Consider the following 22,530-nt stretch of genomic DNA (forward strand, 5'->3'; position numbering starts at 1 on the left):
GTAGGCGTCCAGATGGGCCTTGAATATCTCCAGAGAAGGAGACTCCACAACCTCCCTGGGCAGCCTGTTCCAGTGCTCCGTCACCCTCACCGTGAAGAAGTTCTTTTGCATGTTGGCACAGAACTTCCTGTGCTCCATTTTTTGACCATTGCCCCTTGTCCTGTCCCCACAAACCACTGAAAAGAGGTTGGCCAAATCCCACTGTCTCCCACACTTAAGATATTTGTAAACATTGATAAGATCCCCTCTCAGTCTTCTCAAGAAGAGAAGACTGAGAGGGGATCTTATCAATGTTTACATTGTCTTCAATGTAAATGTCTTCTTTTCTTGTCTTTACATTTGTCTTCTTCAAAAGAGCTGTGTGTCATCTCAAAACTTCTTGGCCATGCTTATCTTTGCTGTCTGCTGCACAACCCTCTTCCATGCACAACCACTCTTTACTGAGCCTGGAAAGAGCCTTTTCCTGAACGAGACAGAAAAAGTTACTCCGAAGCAACTGATTACTGGCCTCCCCTTCCCACTCCTGCAGCAGTTGGTCGTAGGATCACTGCAAACATAGCCACAGAAACTGCTTTAAAAGCAGTTTGGTGGACTGGTAGGTGACTTGGAAAGATGAAGCCAGCCGGTAGAGATGTCTAATGCATCTCCAGAAACCACGGCATATTTGCAACGATTGCCATAGTGACACAGCACACTGTTTTGTCCATGATCAAATAGAATGATGATCAAATAGAATAGGTCAAAATGTTGCCATTTATCCCAAACTGAGATAAAACAATGACATAAGAGGGATAATGGGACTTTGGATATGGTCCCCATATCCCATAATTCCGCTGGATTTCAAATAGCTGCCATTATGTATCTCACAATGGCCTGGGGAAAAAAAGTTCCACAGTGTGTAGGATTCTTCTGTAGACAAGACCACAATAGCAGAATTCTGGATGTTTCATAAGGAGCAAATGCTCATGTTGCAGAAACATTGATACCGGTTGTGTGAATAGAAGTAGCACAGATAATTAATGTGTAACAGTTAATGCTATTTGCAAGCGAGAGCCCCAGTTCCCCTTCAGCAAATCCCGTGTGACCCAGTGGGCTGCTGCATTGTGTGTTGTTTGAGCTTCTCAGGAAGGTCTTGAACTCACAGCCACTAGCAAAGTAAGTTGGCGTGTTTGCATCATGCCTACGTTAGCTTTGAATTTATAGGAATTTTGTTGACGCTGGTGTCAAAACTCATATTGTGATCAATGGAAACAACGTTGAGCCTTAATTTCTCAGAGTAATTTCCTCTAGGATAAGAAAGAACTATAAGATCATCTAGCTTGATCTCCTGCACAATGTAATCTATTCAGTGCAGCATGATGATTTTAGATTAAAGCCCTAATGTCTTCAGGGATAACAGTTGTGTGCTACAGGCATGGAGCAGAAAGAGCAAGCTGCAGTGCCAAGTATGTGTGAGGCCACAGCAATGAGAGTTTATTAAATGGGACATGCCTAATTGATCACAATTAGTGAAAGTAATACCTTCTCCCATCTTTTAACTAATTTCTTTCCAATTTGACCCGAAAAAATTCTTTCCAGTCTTAAATCTGCCAATCAATATGATTCTCTGCATGTAAGCCAGAAATACTTATCAGATATCTAGGAACATCTTTTTCTATCCGTTTGGAATACAGATCTAGTTTGTTTGGTGCCTTCTTGTCTGTGATGGCCAGTCTGTAATTGTGAAAAAAAATAAATAAATAAATAAAATAAAATAAAACATAAAATAAAACAAAATAAAATTAAAAAATAAAATAAAATAAAATAAAATTGTAAAATAAAATAAAATAAAATATCTCTAACCCTCCAATCATATACACCTGGCCAATTGTGCATGAGAGAAAAAGGGAATCCTTTTCCCCCATGGAGGTTGAATTGAACCACATCTTTTAGGAAGGTGGCTGCTATCACCTTAAAGCCTCCAGCCAGCAGTGAGATCCCCACCTTCACTGATAATCTTTTAGTGTTTAATTACCCTGTCTACCAGAAAATTACATCTTGTTTCAAGGCTGAATTTGTCTAACTTCAACTTCCAGCCATTCAATCTTGTTCAAGCTTTTGTCAACAAGATTGAAAGCCCATTATTAGGTATCTTTTCCACAAGTAAATACCTATATAAATTGATAGAGTAATTCTATAACTTACCTGAGGTTCTGCTTCTGAAAAAGCACTTCCTAACCCTTGCTCTCCCCACATCTCCCTGACAGAGCTTCCTTTCTTCTACATGCTGCATGGTTGGAAACCAACACTGTCTTCTAGCAAGTGATGGGGAAAAGGAAAGGAATTATCTAGGAGAGAAAGAAGAAAGGTTCAAAAGGAATTGTCTGGTGATTGATCACTCTTCGTGTATTTTAAAGAGACATTTTCTCTTGCAAAGCAAATCTCTGCTGGACACTCTCTCCTACGCCCAAACGGTCTGTCAGTTCATTTCTACAATTGTGGGAGGTAATGCTTGCAATGCAGTCCCCTGTCCTAGACCACATCTGCCATAAATCAGCCAAGCTCCAGTGAGGTCATTTCCTGCCAGTGGAGATCTCACACTTTATATCATTTGCAGATGTAGAAAGTGCTCTTTAAAGAGGAGTGTGGTTGATAATGAGCGTTGGCTGAAGCAGTGAAAACCTGTAGCATTCTGTATGGAGTTAGGTGTCCTTAACTCTCCTACCTTCAGTAAAAATAAAGGGGCCAAATGACCATGAATGGGTTCACAGCAAAATCACAGAAAACCCCAACCAAATAATTTAGCTACTCCATATCAAACATAAAGGAATAATAAACATTTCACCGTCAATCTTCTGTTCACAAGTTTTTTTCTCACCCTACCCATCCAGTTATTCATGTATTTAATTAGTGCTTAACTTTTACGTTATGAAAATATCAAGATAGAGCTGCCAATCTAAGACATCACTAGATTAGGACAGAAATGTATCGCTGCCCTATCCTAGCAAGATTGTGGGGCTGTGACATAAACTATTTATAGCTGACCAGATCAAAGCATTTAGTGTAGAAGGAACAAGGGAGCCAAAATAAGAAGGTGAGTACAGCTGTTCCCCAAGGAGGAGCCATGATCAGAATTCAACATTTGCTGGTGTTGTAGTTTCTGTGTGTACCCTACAGGGGTACATTTTGCAGCCGTGATTTATTTCAAACATCTTCATTTTTTATTTTTTTTTCTCCCAGGATGAAGCAAATGTTTTAAATTACAGCTATGGAGGGAGAATTTAACTAAAGCGCAAATATGAGTCACGAAAACATTTGTGCCTTATTTTCAGGGTAATAACTAAACACCTGCTAAATTACATTTTAAAAAATTACCCAGTATTTCACAGTGCATTTTATTCTTTTGTTTGTTATTTTGTCTCTCAAGCTCCCCCTTGATCTGCGTAGGAAGATTGCCTCATCCATGCAGAGCTCCCAAAGCTCAGCAGAGCTCTGCATGTATGATGCTCTGCCCAGGTGGGTCTGATAATGGGACAGTGTCTGAGGTCTGGGACACTCAGGGACATCATCAGGAACATCAGGGACATGCACTTCACTGCACATTAGGCATGGTCCTGGCATAACACTGCACCAGCACGACGTGAGAGAAGAGATCATTGCACACACACACAAATAAAACAGACTATTTTGAAAACTTGTGCAACTGAAATAAGAATTACCATTAAAAGTGACTCATCTGTGCTGACTCTGTTTAACCTTTACTTTCCCACGTGTTGCTGTTTTCCTCTGTTAACAACTTTAGTGAAAGAGTTGCCGAGGAGGAGAATGCTGTAGGGTGGCATTATCTCCCTTAAGATGTGGAGTGCTTATTTGGTTCCTGAGCCTCTTGGGAACATGGTGGAGGGCTCGTGCTCAGTTGTCTGGTTTGCTTTTTATGTTTTCTTTAGTTGTTTTTCATTTTGGCACTGAGTGGGCAGGCAAGACTCTTGAACAATCTGTAATTATATAGTGTCACAGTTGATGAGGTTACAAAGGAGTAAATATGTAGTTGGTATTAGAGAGGATATTTTTAACAATACTCACTCTACATCTAATAGAGTGCATCTGTGTCCTCTGTGGGCACTCTTCCTCAGATAATATAAAAGGAGAGCAATGGGGAAGAGAGCAGCATAACAATATCTGCATAGTCTTCAGCAGAATCAGTTTCTGCAAATACACACTTGACATCTGAACTCTTTCATACCTGTGCTGCTCCTATTGATGCCAGTGGCATCTTTGCCCTTGAATAGGAATGGGATTGAATTTTGACTGTTGAATCTCTTATGACAAGAGAGGTGGAAGTTTCCCAGCGTGATCTGATTGCCATAGTCAAAGAGAAGAGTTTTATTAGGCCACAGTGTCAGTAATTCTTGACCTGGGGTCATGACTGTGTCTCAGGGAGGCACAACTCTCCCTTCTTTTTGGCTCATAGGGAGAGAACGGCAATCTGATATATTTTTTCTGCTGTAACATGGGTCATGGCACAGAATAGAATAAAGCAGTTTCATCCGCCTGCCTCTGCTGGGTTCTTACCTGCTGTGTTTCCACTTTTGCTAGCCAAATTTTGGCATCTCAGTGATACAGAACAGCCTGCTCTGGACAGCACCACATGTCTACGGTCATGAAATCATATTGTATTTATACCACTCGGAGCTGAGGGAAACAACCTTTTAAAGAGTCAAGGGCCAATTTTATTTTATGATGGCAATGAGAAAGGATTTGTTTAAAAGGCCTTTGCATACTGATGCTTGATATTCCAAGGCTGAAGCAGTTACTAGACATTCTCTTGGTCATCTTTATTAATTATTTGTACTCCAACATCACCCACAAATTCAGGTATCTCGTCCAAACATATAAAGTACCTTTACTTTCCAGGTTTTGGGGCAGATGTGAGAATAACTAGTCTGAGTGCCATGAAACAGTGCCAGTTCACCTCTTCGTTTGCTCAGCAGTGACAAGCTGAGGATGTGACTCAGGCTGTTGGGAACATCCCCCCACCTCTCAGCTTCACCATTCAGCTGATGTTCAGCAACGACATTCCTCCCTGTGCACATCACAACGAAATGGCAGGACTCCCCTGTGTACGGGGATATTATTCTTTGACTTACTGCACAGCAATAAAGGAAAAAAAAAAAAAAAACGCTTTTCAAAACACCTTTAAGAAAATAAGACAAAATTGAGAAAGGGCAGCAGTGTGCTCACTTTACCAAAACCTGGGCAGAAGTGCAGACCTGCACAATTTCCTGAATTCCTGAATAAATTACTAATCATTTGTTTTCATTCTTCTTGCCATGCTCTGTCTCTTTCTTCCTTGAATCCTGATGGCTTTCAGCGTCTGACAATAGCACCACCTACGCAATACAGCAGCAATGATCAAGAAATAAGGGGAGTGGTTAGAGGATCCGCTTCTTCAGCAGCCTGCTAAAAGCCATCTTCTCTATGAATGAGAGGAGTCAGAAACAGTGTAGGTGAAACCCAGCAGAGCTTGCTTGCTTTCCCCCCCCTCTTTCTATTAGCCACAGGAGTGGACCAAAGCAATCCCAATCCCCCTGGGCCCGTTGTGGCATGAAGGGATTATCCCTTCCCCCAGCATGAAGGGTTATTTGTGGCTTCTTTTGTCTGCCATCTCCTCCATTTTTCCTGTTTGGAGGTTTTCGCTCTCTCATTTACACCACCTTGCTGCAGTTGGCCGCAAGGTGCACAGGACATGGCAGAGCCACTCCTGCCTCCATCAAAAAGGCAAAATGGAAATGGTCCCTTTCCCTTTGGCTTCAGCATATTTGGTGGGATCTCTGCTTGAGCCACACCGCTGCCTTTCTCCGCCTCTGCTCCTCCTTTGCTCTGCCCATTCAGACCTTCCTCCTGCTGCTGTTTCCCCCCTTGACCCCGAAAACCTCGACGTTCAGGTAACGAATGCTGTCTCACCTCTTTCTCTCTACGCACATTTCTGTGGGGTGAACGAACCCGGTGACAACAGAAAGGAGGTGATCAGAAATTCCCCGAAGAAATATCATGGATACTTAAAACAATTTGGAGCAAAAATCCCTGCAGGTTTATCGAAAACACCCCCTTCCCTGACACACACAGGTTTATCTATCTGCTTTACTGCATTTTGCTTACGTCAAGAGCTGGTTTGCTCCTGGACAGCCCCTTCGCCAGGCAGATAATTGCTACGTATTCTTTTGTATCGCTGCCACCACCTCCACCATCGGGCGCTTTCTCAAACAACTGCCTGCGCAGCCTTGCCGCGATCCGTCTCGCTGCAGACGGGGGGGGGGAACGGTGCTTTGATATCAGGGGTCTCCCAGGAGCAGGTGAGGGGCTTGCCTCTTTCCTTGAAAATCAAACGAAGGAAATGCCGTGCGTTTCTCCTGCCTTTTCCAGATCATTAGCAGAGATGTTAAAATAAAGCCGGGCTGTCGCGGTGACAGCTCCAGCCTCTTTGCGACGGTATCTCGTTGGCCGTCACAGCCACGCAGACACGGCGGCCTGATGCAGTGTCATTTATCATTACCTTTTGTTTACAGCCACTCAGCCGCTTGTCACTCTGTGTGACAATGCCCATATTCGAGCCAGTATGAATTTATTTCTCAGGAAAGACTTTCGGAGTGTAAAGCTCACGCCTCACCGAGGATCAAGACCTTTTCCTCCACCGTCACCCATTGTATTTCCCATTAAACAAACCATAACACGGCCTGGCCTGTATGCTCATGCTATTTACTGCCCAGGGTTTCTTCTACGTGCTTGTGCTTGTCTTCTCAGCTCAATGTTCATTAAATTCTCTTGCTACACGTTTAGGCTATAGCAATTTGTAGGCTTTCTTTGATTTGCTCCACCTGTCTCCAGATCCCACAAGCCAGGTATCGCTCCCAGGCAGCACACAGGTACCAGCCTCTTCGCCGGGACAGCGGATGGGCAGGAGGACTTGTTCACCTGCTGTGTTTGCTGAGCTGTCTTCTGGATGAAGCACACCTCCAGGCATTTCTTGGCCGTGAGATATGTCAGAAGCACGTTCAGCAAAGTACTTTGCTCCACTGCAGACAAGTAGCAGCTCCCCTTCCACTTTTTCCCCCCCCCCCCCTGGTTAATTTGGGTTGGTTTTCCCATTCGTTGCCAAAGTAAATATTTCATCTCCCAGACTGCTGTAGCCTAAATACCATTTCTTACTTATGTGGTCTCTCCCTTATTGTCTCCTACCCCAACAGCACGCCTGGTGAGGAAATTGTGCACAAAACTTGGAGGACTACAGACATATCTTAAACTTTCTCCAGTCTGTCTACAACTTCAAAATTATGATAGGAACCACATCCTGGGCCCAAAATACAGAGCTGTGTGAACCTTTTTATTTAAAATTTCTGATGAACCAGGAAGATTTTGTGATACTAAGTCTTCAGAATACGCTTTATTTCACTGAGATATTTGTTATAGTTTCATAGATAGTATGCTTCTTTTTAACAGTGCCAGGGTGTTATATTCCTTGTTTTTTATCAGAAAATACATTTCAGCTAGAAATGGCTTGAAAATTAATATCAAAAAGTTTAAAATGCTTACATCAAAAGGAAAATGAATTATTTTGGCAAATGAAGCACTTTGTTTTACCTGCTACAATGATTCTAAATATATCTCCCTGTTTGCTGATAACTGGCAAGATGATTTGGAATGAGACACAGTAACTTCAATGACGTTTTTCCAGAACTACCAGTGAGATAGAAATCCATTACCTATAAAGCTCAGAGTAGATGGTCTCAGTCGTGAAGGTAGTGCTGAAAGCATCCTAGGGTCTTTAGGTGGTAGATGCTGCGCACACACACATATACATATTTATATATATCATATATAAATACACATGTTTATATATATATATATACATATATGAGTGAGTGTACATCTGTAAACAAAAATACATTTTGCCGTGGCAGTTTTGTCCTCAAAAATAGTAGCTCAATATAGCTTGTGGAGGGGCACGCAGTCTACATTGTTAAGGACATAATTTCTTTACAGCTTTGGACCCAGTCCAAGATTTAAGCCCATACTTAACGTCTGAGTGCATCGGTAATCTCACAGAGCTTTGCTTGGAAGTTTTCCTTAAGTCTTTTAGAAAAGTCTTCCATGAATATAGAGCCCAGGGTTTTGTTGCTAACCCTCCTAACAGTCCCCGATATCCTTCCCTTTCCTCTGTTTTGGAAACCACCCCGACCCTGCCAGGGTGGGGTGTGTGCAGTGTAGAGCTGTGTGCTGTGTGTGCTGAGTGCATCCCAGCTTTTCTCCGCGGTTCCCTCCAGCAGAACCACTTGTAAGAGCAGACAAAACCAGCAGGGCTACTGGTTGGGGTGAGACACAGCATTGAGGGTCCCAGCTCCTATTTGGGGTGACAGCACAGCTCCTGCAGGAGTGCTCGCTGCCACCCCTGGCAGGATCAGCATCAGTAATTCCAGCCCCAAATCCCCTCCGGTGCACACGGACCCAGCAACCTGGCCCCGATCCTTCATCCTCAAGGCAAAAATCTCAGTTTTACCTTCCTGCCTGAGACAGACAGGGCAGCATTTTGGCCTCCATTTCTATAAAGCTCATGTTGAAGAGGAGGCACAGCCATGTGAGCACAACCTGCTGGGCTGTGCTCGACGTCGGGGCTCCACCGAGGCTCAGGTGCCACCTCGTTCCTTAGGGGACCCCAAAGCAGTCCCCAGGGCCCGGCTCCCCACTGCTGGACAGAAAAGCGTTGTGGAGGCAGCGTAGCGTGGCTTGTTTAATGCTGCATTATGGTAATGCGTACCGGAGAGTCATTAACACGGGGAAGCTTAGATTTAAAGTATAATGAAGCACACAGTTCAATGTTTTGGAGCAGTGTGTACTCTGGAGCCATAAGCACACAATTTTTTGATCAAGTTTCAGCCCAAAGCAAATTTTCACAGCTAAGTAGCTCTCTAATCTGTCTATCCACAAATATATGTATTTGTTTTTAATAAAATTTGTTAATATTTACCAGACGCTTAATGGGACTGTTATTTTTACCCAGGGTGCATACTTTACCTATTAAATGCTATAAAATCTTTTTAAAACCAAATTAAGCAAAAAGATTAGCATCAATCCTTTGTGTGTAGGCACTGTTTTTAACATGTAGATGTTTTCAAACACTAGAGTAAATAGAAAAATTATTGCTGCCTTGACTGTCAGATTACATTTCTTTCCCATTGAAGCTAAGTGGGTTAAATTAAGTGATTAATTAACTATGCATCTGCACAATTAGGTGGGCATTTTTATTCCATTTAACTTATATATTTATTTCTAGCTTGGGAAGAAAGGAGCCACAACAGGACAAAGGGAAAATCATCTACCAGAATTAGGGATTCCCATTAGCACAGTCATATTACAGCTTTTCTATCATCTCCTGTGTAGCATTGTTAATTCATTGGGTTTATAACTTAGCCATGAACATTTGCCCCATGGTGAAATTTCTCAGTTAAAGACCATTTTGCTAGATTTTGTTCACTGTTGTTTGTGGACTAGGAATGCTGTACCAATGGCTAACAAAAGTAACCGTCTTTGTTGAAGGTTTTCTGAGATTCTTCTTGCCATCAGCTGACTTGACCCAGTCTATCATTGAGGTGCAATTTCTAAAACCAGCTCCTGAGCTGCTACCAAGAATTTGGTTGTTGCATGAATGGAGGGAAGTAAAGGCTGATGCTGCTTTGCAGCTCAGGAGCTACTCGGATCACCACGCAAGTATAAGGTGAAAACAGCAACCACAAGTTCAGTTTCATCAATCCTCCTCTGACTTCACAAATGCACGTGGATGCCCATAAACCCGCCCTTAGTTCATCAGTTGCCCATCAGTTCAGTGGCAGAAGGGCATCGACAGCTTGTTGGGTCGAAGCAACAGCAGATTTTATGCAACTCGTGCCCTGCAGCCCTCCTGGTGTGGGACGTGGCGAAGAGCTGCTCCCTCCCTACTGCAGCTGGATGCTGCCTTGGGCTGGATTTCTCGGCGAATTCCCCCCGAATGGTGAAAACAGAAGTGTTTTTCAGCACTGCCATTTGCCCAGCCTCCTTTCAGAGACTGTTTTTATCCCTGTCCCTGCCAGAAGCCTGGTAACAGGCTAGGACAAATGCTGTAAATGGACTAATGTGGGCCCAGCAAGCGCCGGACCTACTGCTTTGAGCTGTGCCTTTGAAAATAATGAGCTGGATTGTCCCAGCCCTCGGCCAGCAAGGCGAGAGAATGAGAACCCCGCTGCTCCCCTGCTCGCTTTGCGACTCCAGCTGCCGGCAGTGGCAGCCATTCAGCTGAAATTCCCTCCAGTGAGAAAAGGGCTTTGGCAACATGGAAATTTTTTTTTTTCCCTCCCCTGTAACTTTTGTTTTTTGGCATCAGTTGCCTTGTGTCCTCATACAAAAGTTCTTTTCTTTCCTTTTTCTCTGTCTCTCTCTGTCTCTCTCTCTCTCTTTTTTTTTTTTTTTTATGCTGACATTTTGATTCTGCTTTAATTAAACCACTTTGGAAGCAGCATGACTCTGTTTTGGAATGAGTTGCGCTGCTCCAACTTTTGTGCGGAGGCATCTCTATTTCAGAGTGACTACATCCCTCCTGACAGTCCTCCCACAGCTAGCCCACCTTGCCTTGCTTCAGGCCTCCATTAGCCTGGGTTTTTGTTCTTACCTGCGTGAACCCCACTGCTCCACAAGCATCCTGACTGATGTCACAGGGCAATTTCAAACATTTTGCTTTCTTGCTTGCCTGACACCCCTCTTGCTCCTGCCCCCCTCCTCCCCTCATCCACTCAATTACTGACCCAGTGTGATGCCAAACTCCAGGATCTCCCAGAACCTTTTTCTCTCCCAGAGAAGACCACATCCAGTTCTTACTGGATTGTGGTCAGTGTGGTGCTGTCACCAACCAGTAGCTGGGGTAGAGCATGCGGGAGAAAAGCAACCGTGGGGACAAGGGCCAGCATGCCACTACATCCAAGGAACATCCAGGCATCACTAGAAGCCAAGAGCTCTCTTACCATCCTAAACCTAAAGTTCTGCACCTGTTTTCTGCAAAGTTACAAGTAGGTATAAATAGTAGTAGTTATAAGATCAGCATTTCTCTTTTTGATGTTTCCCTTCAAAGCCGCCCCCAGCCTGCCCTGCTCATATGGTGCTCCTACAGCTTCATACTTTTAACAGCTTTGTTTTCTTCAGAGTGTCTAATTCTGCAATAATTGGCCAAATGGCACACCTTTTCCACATGTCTGCATGCTTTAACTTTCTCTGTTGTGCCTGTTTAGCCAGTGTTACCTTCTTCCCTCCCTCCATACAACAGGCATTAAGTATCAATATTTTTCATGGCATGTTTACTCAGGAGGGTTTATACCCTGGAAAACCCTACTTTAGCCTATGAAAACACAAATGAACACTGTCTTAATTTCTTAACTACATTTATAGTAGAGGAGGTTAATTGCCAAGATTAAACCATGATGGCATTACAAAAATCCACAGGGACGATAAGACAGAAATTCCCAGACGTCTTCTCTTGGGGCTCCACTTCCAAGCTCATGAGCTCATCCCCACCAGCATTTCCTGCCTGGGCTGCGTGCCTCAGTCTGGGAAGCACCATTATCAGGAATTTTTGGCTATTTTTAATCAGATCCTTGGGATTTTTAATAATTCAGATTCCTATCTGTTATTATTAAGTCTATTTATTTTTGAAGTGTGCTTTTATCATTGAGAAACATATGAAAGAGGATTTTAGGAGAGTTTGTGCTCAGCTTCAGTGCCTGGATTTTAGAATAATGCACAGCCTCCTCTCAGGGCTGTGTTCATTCAGTGTTTCCTTCCTGCTCCAGCAAGGTCTTTCTGAGCAGTGGTCTGGTACATGAGCGTTGCTCCATTTTCTGGGTCTGCTCCATTTTCTGGGTCTTTTAAAGCCTTTTCAAGCAATAACCATTTCTGTTTCACAGCCCAACATTTCTAGAAATGATCCACTTACAGAAAGGAAGTCCATGGAGCTTAAGAGAAATAATTACAAGTCTGTGCAGAACTGTTATAATTACAAATATTTTTACCCTGTGCTGGTAGTTAGTGGTTTGAAAATTGGGCACACTGGAAGAATTAAATGAAATGAAGAAGGAAGAGTATCGGGAAGTGATGAGCTGGTCCCTGTGTCCTGGAAGTCCTGCAGTGCACTACAAGGAAATTCACAGCATCCCTGGAGCCAAATGGCCGAATGCTATATCAGAGGATGTCTTCATGGGACACTGCAGTTATTTTGAAAAAAAAAAATCCAATACAACAATAAACATGAGAATTATCTTTAAAATCTCACAGAATATGGTTAATAAAAACAAACAAACAAAACCAAAAAAACTTGTTTCAAATACATTTTCTTAGGCCTGAGGCTTAACTGGATAAGAAGATAGAAGGCAAACTAGGTAAGTTGAGTTCTGGCTTGGTGATCTCTCTCTTAGAGAAGAGTGAAAAAAGAAGCACTTTAATACCACAAAGAGAAGTACAGCAGATATTTCTTCCTTGAGCAAGCAAAAAGAGAGGGAAATAGTGAACATTCCCTGTTCTGCCCCTGCTCCAGAGCAGCTACAGGCTGTCCCATATTCAGGGAGGGCAGTAAAATTACAGCCTAGCATAGCCTCGTGGGGTTGCTTGCTGCCATAACAGCTATGTTTAGTGGTGGGTATTTTCAGAATCAGGACTTTGTGTTGTAGTCCACGTCACACAGCACCTGACTGGCAGATATCTGGATACACAGAGAAGCTTTGAGGAACTGGTAGCTTGAAAATGCTGAAGATTTTTTTAAAGTGACTGTTTTGATCACATTGTCTTTATTCCAGAAGTGAATTTCTAACTACACCCACAGGTCTGGGTCAACAATAAGCTATAATTCACATAAAAACAATCTCATTTTTAAAGCTATAGAAATGGAAAGATCTTAAAAAATCCCAGATCATTAATAAATAGTAATCCCATGTCAACTTGCTTTGAAATAATTCAGTAGATGAGATCTCATTTAGCTGATAACCAAATGAATTTTAGAACGCTCAAGGTGCTGTTTTTATTTTTAAATATTGTTTTCATCTATGATTGCTTGTATATGTTTATATCAATTTAATAACTAAAAAAACATGTCCACAATCTGCTCCTGGCTGAATTCCTCTGAATAGTTCACTTGTTCAGAGTAGTATTGGCCTGGCTTGTTGGTTCAGTGATCAGCATGATTTTTGAATCAATGTAACACAGGAGAGGGTTTACATTACTGCTGCCACAAAATGTAATCAACCGCCTAGCATATTTGTCTGAAGAATTATTAAAGCATAGAATGCAAGTGGCAGAAATAGAAGTATAATTCTGGTAAAATCATCAAAGGATGCAATAACTGAGTTAGAAAATGCAGTGACAGATCTAATTAACGAACTAAATTACAATTCAGTCCAAAAATAATTGTCATTAGAAGTAAAATCACATTTCTGTCTGAAGCGTCTCAGCATGTTTGCCATAGTGATTGGTAAAACTAGAAAGAAATCCACTCTCATTATTTTTTTAATGCAATTATTACACACAAAAATCAGTCATGAAATCGAATATGCCAGTCTCGCAAGCCATTCCCAGTTACGAGCCTTCCCTCTCACACCACAAGGCAGAGGTTTAGGCGAGAGCTGCTGGCTTACAACGCTCTCCTTTTGTGCTCGTGTTGATGTCAATGCTATTTTGGGACCGACTCCTTCCTCCCAAAGACTTCTTCATTTTCTGAATCAAAACAACAGACTAGCTAATTTTAATATTGACCTAATTGCGTTTCTGAACCATTTGGAAGATGCATAACAAAAAGAAAAGACTAACAGGACATGTGCCAATTACAGTTTAAGTTGGTCTGCTTTTAATATAAGCTGAAGAGCTGTTGTATTAACCTCTAACAATGGGTAATACAGCTGCTGAGCTGATTACTTAAGCAACTTCTGGATATATTCACACAAAAAATTTGAATTCTAAGTATTTTGCATATTGTTTCCACCTATATAATTGTCCGCTGCCCCTTATCATTATTTATTATGCAAAAAGGAATTTTTTTTGAAGCGTGAAGAATGAAGTAATTTAGTATGCAAACAGTTAAAACTCTCATGTGGATTCCGATTTCGTATGTGTTGATAAATTCACTTACGATGACTGACAGTGTGAGATTTTTTGGGGTCATATCGGTCACTCTTTCCATGACACTGATGAAAATGATAAACTAAATGCCAGAAGTGTCCCTGGCGCATCATAGGATGAAATGTGTAAAATGTCAATGTCTAGCCGGTGTCTATTAATAACTAAATATGATTGCGTGTAATGAGCAGAGATTTTCATGTTGATTGAAGTATGATTTCTTTTGATCTTCCAGATGTTGCTGCTTAGAAATTCATATTGCTCTTTTGCTGCTAAATGCATAATGACCTTTTAAAACCTTTTAACTGTTAAAAACCCTATTATTTTCAACAACGAAGTCAAGTTTCAAGCTCTCTTTTTGTCTTGATTGGAAGTTCCTCTCTCCCCCATTCCTAACCTTTTCTTTTTGCTTTCTCTAGTCCCCTCTTCCTCTCTCCTTGTTCTAGCCTTTAAATATATTTCCGCCCTTTTAACCAGTAACTCTAATACATATTTCAAACAAAGTTCATGACAGCACACCCCTTCCTGTCCTCAGAGGGACCGATGGCATAAGATTTCTGGACCCCATTGCCACTTGGGCCCGTGCTGCTTCCTTATAGCTCCAGGGAGTCACCCGGCATTGCTGGGAAATTTGGCCCAAGCAGCCATTTCATGCAAACACACAGTCACCTCGCTTCTGAGGTAAAAAAGACACAAAGGCAGGTGTCAGAAACAAAGAATCTTGTAGCTGATGTTGATAGCGGAGTGATCTGCTCTGAAGAAAGGAATTGCAGGCATTGTAAGCTGTCTGCATGAATAATGCATTCGTGTCGCTCATTTTTGGGCTTAGTCACACCCTGCCTTCCACATTTGGCCCCTTTATAGTTGCACCTGTGCATGAATAGTGACTGGCTGAGAGCTTGCAAGAATAAAACAAGTCCCAGAGTAAAGGCAGCAGCAGCAGCAGCGTAAGCTTCCCTTCATTATTCAGCTTTTGTGCCAGCCCCGCGTTAGCGGAAGGCTGCCTCTGGCCTTTATGACTCAGCCATGTTAACGCAGGGAGCTGCTTCTGCACCATGGAGCTGTTTTAAGCTCTTCACCGGTTCAGTTGTTGGCCACTGTGTGAAGCCAGCAAAGAAGGGTCTCTGTACTCCCGGCACTTTTAGCCATATGAGCTTTTGGATGCTTCAAAACCTCTGAAGAGGCCTCTCTGGGCCCAGGCCTCTTCCCCTCACCACGCGGTCCCAGAGTCATTCACACAGACGTGGGCCATGGGAGACCACCTAGCCCAGCTTCCACTCCAGCAGGGCCAGCACTGGCTCCAGACTTATTTTGTCCCACCTATTTAAAGTATTTTCGATGGGCCTGGAGGGAGAACTGTATCTGGCATGTTATGTTTGGTACAATGTACGGGTTAAGAACCAAATGGGTTAAGAACCAAATCCTCTTCATAGTCCTATTCTGAGCAAATGCAATGTCTTCAAGCAGTATTTACTCCTGGAAATTAACGCAAGTATGAATCTGCTTGGAACAGCTTGACCAGCTCCCTGAAAAAGGCCTGTCCTATCTCATTACATCCAAACCATCCTCTGGGCCCACTGTCATCCAGCCTAGGAATCGGTTCAGTGCCTCTTATTGCCTGGACATTGGTAAATGATGGGAGGTTGCCAAGGGAAAGAATGAAGCCTAGGGCCACCCTGAGGTATACTTTAGCCTCTGAAATGGGGACATGGCTCGTGGATCTGTTTTAGCTGCTGTGTAACAGGGCAGGAAAATGTGCTACTTCTGCACAGGCAGAAAAGATAGTAAAGCAAAGCAAAGCAAAGCACCTAGCAAAATAAATCCCATCTCACAAAGTTTTTTTACACCTAGGAAGCACAGAACAAATTATTCTGGTTTTAATCACAGGCTCTGTGGCACATATTCTACACAAAGCCAGACTCTAGAAGATCTTAGATTCTTGGAGGACCAGTACAAGTTACCGTGGCACAAGTAAAGAGCTGCTCCCTGTGGCTCCAGTGGTTGATATACGAGATTATGCCAGATTTTTTTTGTATTCTCAAGCAAAAAATGCTGCCCATTGTCTGGCACCTTTGCAGTGTCTTCAGGAAAAGGGCCACGTCTTTTACCATCTTCCAATTGGATCTGTTTGCCCCTAATGCAATACTGGCAGTCCAGGGACCCTATTGCTCTCAACTACTTCTGGTTCCTGTGCAGTGTAGTGTGTCATTTATTATATATGCTGGCCCCATCTGGTCTGACAAGGCTTCTCCATCCTCAGAAGCGATTACAAATAATAATGATGACAAAACCCAGAGAATTTTTGCTTTATTTTGCAAGTGATTGTTTTGTGTTACATGACGGCGCCTCCTGTGTATCTCCAGGGTCACTTGGCAACCATTTGCTAGCCTCCTGCCATCAGATCCATATCAAGCAACGGCATCTGGAAGCTCATTTGGGATAAGAGCTGCTCCCTTTCACCGTCCCTGCTGGCCTTCCATGGCTGGAGGTGAGGCTACTGTGCACGTGATGGATTCATGACCATTACTGTGAGAGCGGCTATTTAAACATATTATAACAGTTTCATTTGTGTGCTGCCAAAATATTAAAAGAAAAGCTGATGCTAATACTGTATCAACCACCAACACTGCATAATTAAGCATGAATTATTTGCAGTTGATGTTTGTCTGTTTAATAGAATTAGGGATAATTAAGAGAAAACAGTGAGAAGACATCATTGCACAATATAACAATCTACCAAAGCAAGAGAAAGAGTGAAAGCAACATCTCTGAGTAGGATTGTTCACCCTGTGTGTTGTTTGCTCCTTGGTTTCTTTAATGGGTCACTTAATAATAAAAATTACATATTTATATATACATACATACATGCACATACATGCGTATATATATTTATGTATTAAATGAAAAAGTGACTAGCATGGTTGGGGCACATTAGGGCTTTAAAAGCTTTCTTTAAATAGGACACTAATATTTTGAGACAGTAGAACCATTTGCCACGTAAGATGGACACGTCCCCATTTCTCTCGTCCAGCATCCCTTCCTTTTGTTCAGACTACAACGCCCTGTGACTGTTCCTGTCTGATCACATTCCCCAATCCCTCACCCTGAAGCTGAATCTGTGAATTGACTGGAGTAAGTCCAAAGGATGTTAAACACTGGTTTGGCCACATGGGTTTTGCTGCAGGAGTGAAAATGGATGAATGGTTTATGTCAACCCATACTTCCGTAAAAACGTTTTCTTTTGATGTCCCACCCTGGTGCTAAGTCTCTTCTCTGGCTGTGGTGTTTCAGTTATAAATCACCTTTCTGTTGGTGGGTCTGTCTTTGCTTTAAGGGTCTGTTTCTGTAATGAATATCAGTAAGGACAGCAGAGGGAGTGTGGCTAAGGATGTATTTTCTTGAAACATCCAGAGTTCTGAATATATCACCAACATGGGCCAGAATGGCCTGGGGAACATCTGTGCTTCAGCTTTGCTCAACAAAGACAAATATGTCTCAGTGCTTCGCTCTTGTATTAGTTTCCATATTGGTAGAAATAATTCAATGTATCTTGGTAATTCTGTTAAGGCAGGCTTGCCAGTTCCTCCACCTCAGATTCAATAGTAATTGGGTTGATATTACCTGCAGGTATCTTTGTAAGAAGATGCTGTTAATGTCACTACTCCAGAAGCTTTATCAATACATTAATTGGTGCTAGAAAGTTGACAGCCTGCCCTTATGAGTATCTGGCTTTGAGCAACCTGAAACTTAAATTATTATTTGAAATTATTTTTGTTTTGGAAGATAATGCACTACAGAGGGACAGTAAGAGGCAGCATCCTTAGATAGTACCCCGTTTTGATGAATGTATACCTAATGCAATCACTATTTTTATTTGTTCCTGTAGTGAAGGCACACCCAGGGGCTTTGGTGAGTATTAGGGCCTCTGTGCTCAGTACCGTGTACAAATCTTGCAATCAAATGTGGATTCATATATAAGAAAATGAAACCAGCCATTGCCTTTCAGAAAAAAATGAATTCCCTTCCCCACAGGTTGATAATGCAAGCTCAGGTGGTGGTGGTTGAAGCCATGATGTGCTGGGGAGCTTCCTTGGGAAGGTCCCTTACCTCCATAGGGCTCCAGCGAGATGAATCTTGGCTCCTGGACAGAGCTTTTGGGAAAAATTGTGCTCCAAGATAGAAGCTTACCCCTCAGTCTTCATTCCTGCAGGGCCACCTTTACGGACAGGCACAGCTGGTGGGTGCCTGCAGCAGCAGGGGCTGGCAGGCTGCCTCTCTCTGCTGACCAGAATGAAGCACGTGGCATAGCGCTGCCCTGGTCCCAGTCTGGCCAGTCACTATCTGTACAGCTACAGAGACTGTAGGAGCCAACGATTACTACTTTAGAGGTCAGCTCCCCCTTTTCCTCCTCCTCAGCAACAACTGAAGTAGAAAGTCCTGCTCTCCTTCCCAGGCCTGCCTCCCTTCTCACCAGGTCCAGCATCTCCAGTTCTCCATTCACACAGCATTTGGGCAGATGGTCCAGTAGCCCAAAGAGAACTTAGAAAAGTGATCTTTCCCCAGGATGGCGAATCCCAACTTTTCCTTCCTATAAACCTCCTTGAAATCTTCAGCATTTTTTTTTTCTTCTGCCTTTTGCAGAACCAAATTTTACCTGCAGTAAGGATCAGCCTTGAGCTGGCTCTGCACTCATCAGGTCTGCTGAGAGCTGATCCCCAAATGCACTTTTTCCGCCTGGATTTTGCAGAGCTTTCTAAGGTCCGGTCCCCCTGGCACTGCACAGAAAGACCTGCTGGGATAATTTCAAAGGGGTAGTGAGGACTACTGCCAGTAGCCAGAACCCAACTGGTTTAATTTGCACACATGGCTGAAATTTAGGAGCCTGGGTTGAAGAAAAAGGGAGGGAAACATCCACCTAAATGTCTTTTCCAGGCAATGCAAAGGCATAAGCAACCATAAAGACCTGCAGAGGTTGCTTCTGTCTGCCTGACTTGCGAGGTATAAGGAAAGTAGAGAGAGCCACTGGAAATGTTAGCTGTCCTCATGCCTTTGAAATCTGCTCCATCACCCTTTCCTAAAGACAGGGGTCTAGTACTGATGGTGCCACTTCTCATGTTTTGAACGATGTGGCAGTAGAGCACTGAACTAGGAGGGGGAATATCCAGCTCTCTGCTTTCCTCAGCCTGAGGTGGAAATGTTCACCCATTTCCAGGATCTCCAGAGTGCCCTGACCAGCAGACCACCCTGTATCATGGACGAGAGCATTCATCACCTCTTCTTTGCAAGCCAAGCCATGCAAGCAAAACAAGGCAGCAGCCAGGTTAGGCACTCATCAGGCATACAAGAGCAGTGCTGGTTTTTGCCAAGGCTTTTAGATGGTTTTTGCCAAGGCTGGTTTTAGATGTCAAATGCCCGAATCTGTGATTGTTGCAAAGGAACAGTTTTAACAAACTGGACCAGTGCCTGATGTTTGTAAGGCAGAATGTGTATGTGTTATATTTATTCACACCATTCTCCAATGTTCCAGCTCCTAGATTGGTGTGAGGATAGTTCCTCAGAAATTAATAACTGTTAGAGCTCTGTGGTTCAGTGAATTGTTTACTTATACCATTAATACTATCCCTGTAAGGAGAAGGAGTGTTGGAAATAACAAACACTCTTTCCTTCATTAATATTCTGAAGACTAAGGCAGCAGAGGCAAGACATGACTGCTAGCTACCGTGGGGCCTCAAAATACACAGCTTCCAGCTGGTGCTTCGCTCCATGTTCATGTCTTTTCTCGTCACCGTAATAAAAAAGTGCTATCAGTAAACAAGCCGAAGTTTGCTTCTCTTCTGGCATAGCAACTCTTCTGTTGTCTGTCTCTCTCTGTGTATATACGTACTGTGTATACATCGCTTAGAAAACACGCTGGTTTTCACATGCGAGGCGTGGGTGATGCATCTGCTGGGCAGTCTACCCCTGAGCTGGTGGAGCTGAGGGTGCAGTAGGTGGCACTATTTGCTCTTGATTTAGGACCAAGCCCGAGTCCCAGCACAGTCTGCGTGGAGGCTGGAAGGCTGAAAGTGCCCTGCTTCAGTCCGTTAGCAGGGCTGCTTCTTTCTTTACAAGATGCAAAGCTGCATTTCTGGCCTTGGGTGGGAGGAGGACTAACCTTGGCATTGTGGTTAAAATTAATGTGTCATTTCAGTCTGATTGTATAAATCCCTTTTGTATTGTTTTACTTTCTATCCTAGAAACTGCTGTCTGGTATTCAATATATTGCACTAATTGTCTTAAACCAGTTATTGCTGTCTACCACGGAGATGGCTGCATTCCTACAGTGGAAAAGAAATGTGTCCCTACACATTCCTCCCCTCACAACGTTGAATCTTAATTAATTGCCACTTAGAAAGTGCTTTGAGATCCCCAGAGGAAAAGAAAAAACACACCAAAAAACAAACAAACAAACAACAACAAAAAACAGAAAACTGTATGGAAGTGCAAAATATTATTAATTGTTATTATATCACTTTAAAAGCATGGCCCTGGCCCTGAAAACCAGCCATAAAATGCTCTAATTCCAAATTCTGCATGAGAATACTTAAGGCCACAAGGGAATTTGAAAGGTTCCTAATTAGGCAGAATTCACAAGGCAGACAAAAAACTGGAAGACAAAGGTTAGACAAAAGAGGCAGGAATATATTTCCTATGAATCCAAAAGAAAAGCAGAGAGAGGCAGTGACAGACAGACACTTGGTGTGGACTGCAGACCAGCTGCAGGTTCACTCGGGGAGATGCAGGCGCAGCAGCGCTTCCTGCACTGGTAAATGTATGGGGCAAGTCCGTGCCTGAAGTAGCTTGAGCAGCCTACTCGGGGTGACACCAGGGATCCGCTTGGTCTCTTTTGTTTAGCTGCTACCACACTGAGGGAGATGGAAGATTCGGCTGACACCAATAACTGCCTGCAGTACAGTCAGGGGAGGGAGTGATCATTTGTGTGCTGCTGACACTGACCCATAGGGTGCTTGGATCTTACGTTTTTCCTGCGCTATTATTCTTTTATTATTATTAGCAAATCCTAGAGAGAAGGAGCAAGTGGTTAAAAACATTAACTTGGAATCACGAACAAGCAACAGACCTGGGGCTGGATTTACAAGGACAGCTTAGGACACTCACAGCCGTTTTATGTTCTAAGTACAAATGTAAATCCTCTATTTCTCTCCTCCTCTCCCTTCACAGAAAGCACTGAATTGCCTAAAAGACAAACTTTTCATTGGTAAACTTTGCCATTTGGGCTTGTATGGATAGATCTTCCCCTGCAATCTGATGACTGAGTTGCTTGACATCCGTTTCAGTGATGTATTTTTCCTTCCCTAGACAAGGGGACCCTGCAGCCGTACTTGGAGCTGCTTTCCCCTGCCTCCCTGCATCTTCTTACAAAACATGGTGACACAACCTTCAAAACTCACAGCCTTCCTCCAGTTCTTCTTTTAATGGGGAGGAGAACACCTTGAGTCAAATCCCTGCTCTGCCTGGTCTGGGACAGAAACTCACAGCCGGATCTCCCCTCTTTCTGGAGACTTTCTACCCAGTGGGGTAGAAATGTGGCAGGATGGAGCAGCCTCAATCAATCCCCTAACAGTTATTTCCCACTTCATAGGACCCATACCTTTGCATATGTAATTCAGCGTTCAGAGGATGAAGGCCCCAGCCCTGCCTCTTCCCCCGTGAAGGGATCCAGCCCCCAAGGCTGCAGAATCGACTCCTTACAGCTTCTTGTTCCCTGCGACTTAATGAATATTTATGTCTTTATTGCAGCGTGGAATAGCTCAGGTCCCATGAGCACAGCAAGCAGGGGAATGTTTGATTCGTGAGCCGGAGATAGGGAGCAGCAGCAGCAGAAATTCAGGTGCCATAGGGACTCCTGTAGGGGAAGGGAGAGCCCAGGCATCTATGTAATTTAGGTACTGAGGAGGCTGGGAGGATAGCTGGTCTGGAAGTTAACACACAAAATAGCAGTTGGACACCTCCAACACCCTGGTATATCTAGTTCCAGAGGCTCTGGCACTATGTGCAATCCATATTCACATAGTTTGTTTATTCAGAAAGATTCTTATCTCCCCTGAAAATTAAGCACAAAGCATCCAATTCTAGATGCTTGAGTGATATAACTCTTGATAAGTATCACTGGTCGATCAGCAAAACAGCATTTCTTTGAGAAGGGGATTTGTTCCTTACCTACCCAGATAACAGTGTTGTCATCAGACTAATCCATATGCTGACAGAAGAAAGTCTCTTGTTTTACAGTTGCTGTAACGTTTCCTCTTTGGATGTTCGCTGCATTTCTAAAGGCTCCTCAGAAAATAGAGATTTTCTCTTTCCATGCTAGTC

General features: G+C 43.2%; 1 long non-coding RNA gene across 1 annotated transcript; it reads left to right on the top strand.

Annotated features, from left to right (window-relative positions):
- Positions 1–376: 376 nt before the first annotated feature.
- On the top strand, positions 377–4,610 carry LOC121066073. Its single transcript, XR_005817490.1, has 3 exons — positions 377–1,155; positions 2,247–2,484; positions 3,220–4,610. It is a non-coding gene; the product is annotated as an uncharacterized LOC121066073 (long non-coding RNA).
- Positions 4,611–22,530: the final 17,920 nt, after the last annotated feature.

The sequence above is a fragment of the Cygnus olor genome, chromosome 2, assembly GCF_009769625.2.
Source record: "Cygnus olor isolate bCygOlo1 chromosome 2, bCygOlo1.pri.v2, whole genome shotgun sequence".
NCBI classification, from domain to species: Eukaryota; Metazoa; Chordata; class Aves; order Anseriformes; family Anatidae; genus Cygnus; species Cygnus olor.